At 37.8% G+C, this 2,500-nt stretch overlaps 1 protein-coding gene across 1 annotated transcript in view; it reads right to left on the bottom strand.

The window, feature by feature from the left end:
* Window positions 1-227, bottom strand: part of LOC143027017 (major facilitator superfamily domain-containing protein 6-like) — a 13,349-nt gene extending 13,122 nt beyond the window's left edge. Inside the window, exon 1 of the mRNA XM_076187852.1 lies at window positions 1-227. This exon is cut by the window's left edge and continues 606 nt beyond it. The gene's annotated coding sequence lies outside the window, so the exon portion shown is untranslated.
* Window positions 228-2,500: the final 2,273 nt, after the last annotated feature.

The raw sequence follows: 2,500 nt of genomic DNA, 5'->3' as shown, positions 1-2,500 counted from the left end.
GTACTGACCCGCTCACAGCCACACTGTTGCAAGAACTAGACGGAGCCCAGGCCGAGAGGTTCCAGGTCTCCTTGGTTGCTCCTCCTCCTCCTCCTCCTCCCTCAGCACCAATCGCCTTGATAAGAGACTCTTCTTCTTCTTGGGATGTGTCCCTTAACCTATAAATCTCTTCCGCAATGATCCGGGGGGGAAAAAGCGAGGTCGGGGAGAGTCCGCCATTGAGTTCAGATTGTTTTTTCTTTGCGTTCCCCCCGATATCATGCCCGTTTCGGGGTTTTGAACTTACACACGTTAGGCCTCAAACATGCCGCTCTTTTACACCTAATCCTGTGTTTCGTAAGAGCCACGTTCACACGTTAAGCGGAACCGGGGTGGAATGTTATTGCGGACCAACTCGACGGCTCTTTCCTTCGACTCATTCCCAGCCAGAAAGCGGATGAGGAGATCCCTGTAAGCAAAAGAATTTGTTACGTTGACGGTCAGGCCATGTCATATATCTTAAACACGATGCTCTTTCATCCGAGTCGAAATATATGAGTGCTTAAATTAACCCACATTTCTATTTTATTTCACTTCATCAATACCGTATATCAAATCAGATTTCCATTGCCATTACATATTTGCATGATTAACAACAAATACATTCTTCCACTACTAGACACTGATTCATGAATGATATCATCTTTACCACGATTGTACTAAAAAAGGGAGTTATTCGCTTCCAAGAAGAAATGAAAATTAGTACTCGTAAAAAGCTGTTCAGAGACAAAACTCAAGAGCTTACAAATATACTCAAAGGTGAAGAGTTCAATATATTAAGTCTCCATGTATACTCACACATATATACATACATACACGTATACGTGATATGTATATGTTTATCTGTATGTATATGTATATGTATATGCATATGTATATGTATATGTATATGTATATGTATATGTATATGTATATGTATATGTATATGTATATGTATATGTATATGTATATGTGTCATAAAGAAATTGGAAGCAAAAGCTAGGAAGCACGTTGTATATGTATGTGTATATATCTATGTAGATTACACAATGTAACACATGTTTTGTTTATTTGTATTTTTTCATGTTTATATATGTATTTCGTGTCACTGAATCCAAATATCGATATTTCTTTATTTACTCTTGATTTTATATTTTATTGTTATATACGCAACCTTTCTCTACAGTAGTTAATTTATTCAATCTACTTTAGCATTCTAAGGATAATTATACAACATCTAGTATTTCTTTCATAATATGAAGTGTATTTAAGAGCTACAATATTAGTAAGAACAAAATAAACAACACAACTTTGCACTGCAAGTGTTTTGATGACTTCTCATGATTAGAAGTGCTTTGACGATCGAGATTTTCTAGAATGCATGGTTTCGTCTTTTCTGACTAGTGACCATATGTAATCTCCCATCATAGCAGTATTCCATCGTCCTTGATATCTTCTTTCCATAGTTGCGATATCCTGATGAAATCTCTCGCCATGCTCCTCACTGACAGCCCCCAAGTTTTCGGGGAAGAAATCTAGGTGAGAATGCAAGAAATGTATCTTCAAGGACATACGACAACCAAGTTTCCTGAAGTTCTCAATAAGCTTTGCCACTATTTGTTTATAATTAGGGTCCTTGTGATTTCCTAGGAATCCACGAACTACATCACGAAATGAACACCAAGCTTCTCTTTCAACTTTCGTCATCGCTCTTTCCAGTTTCTCCGACTTCAACATTTTGTTTACCTGGGGTCCAACAAATATACCACCCTTGAGCTTAGCCTCAGATAGCTTGGGAAACATGAGACAAATTTCTTGGATAGTTTCGCCTCCAAAATCCAAAGCCTTCACAAACTGTTTAATTAACCCTAGCTTGATATGAAGTGGGGGTAATAAAACGTTTTTCGAATCTACTAGAGGCTGTCTGAGAACATTTAACATTCCTGGCTGCAGTTCAACTCTTGGGGGCCAATGAACTTTATTATAATGATCATCATCAGCCCTGCTGTCCCATAAACAAAGAAAACAGGAATACTTTGTGTATCTCCCTTGTAAGCCAAGCAAAAAGGCTAGCATCTTGAAATCACCACAAACATCCCATTTGAATTCAGCATAATTGATTTTTTCAAGAAGCTGTTTGACATTATGATAGTTTTCTTTCTTCTGTACTGAGTGTGCAAGAGGCAAAGATGGGTTTTTATTTCCATTGTGGAGCAATACTGCTTTGAGACTTCGTGTTGAGCTATCTATGAACAGTCGCCATTCTGCAGGATCATGTTCGAGCCCAAAGGCTGTAAAAAAACCAGTAACATCCTTACAATAACACATATCATCACTAAAGTCATAGTAAATTTTAAATTCTTCATGTCATTTCCGGTACACAGATGTCCTGCAGTCTTCTCCTAGTAGATTCCATTCTTTCATCCTTGATGTAAGAAGCTCAGCTCCTGACTTAGTAAGACCTAAGTCTCTGATTAAGTCA

This window comes from Oratosquilla oratoria, chromosome 7 (genome assembly GCF_046742065.1).
Source record: "Oratosquilla oratoria isolate Oo_2021 chromosome 7, ASM4674206v1, whole genome shotgun sequence".
In the NCBI taxonomy this organism is placed as follows: domain Eukaryota; kingdom Metazoa; phylum Arthropoda; class Malacostraca; order Stomatopoda; family Squillidae; genus Oratosquilla; species Oratosquilla oratoria.
The sequence above is the reverse complement of the archived record's forward strand: the minus strand, read 5'-3'. Positions and strand labels throughout refer to the sequence as shown.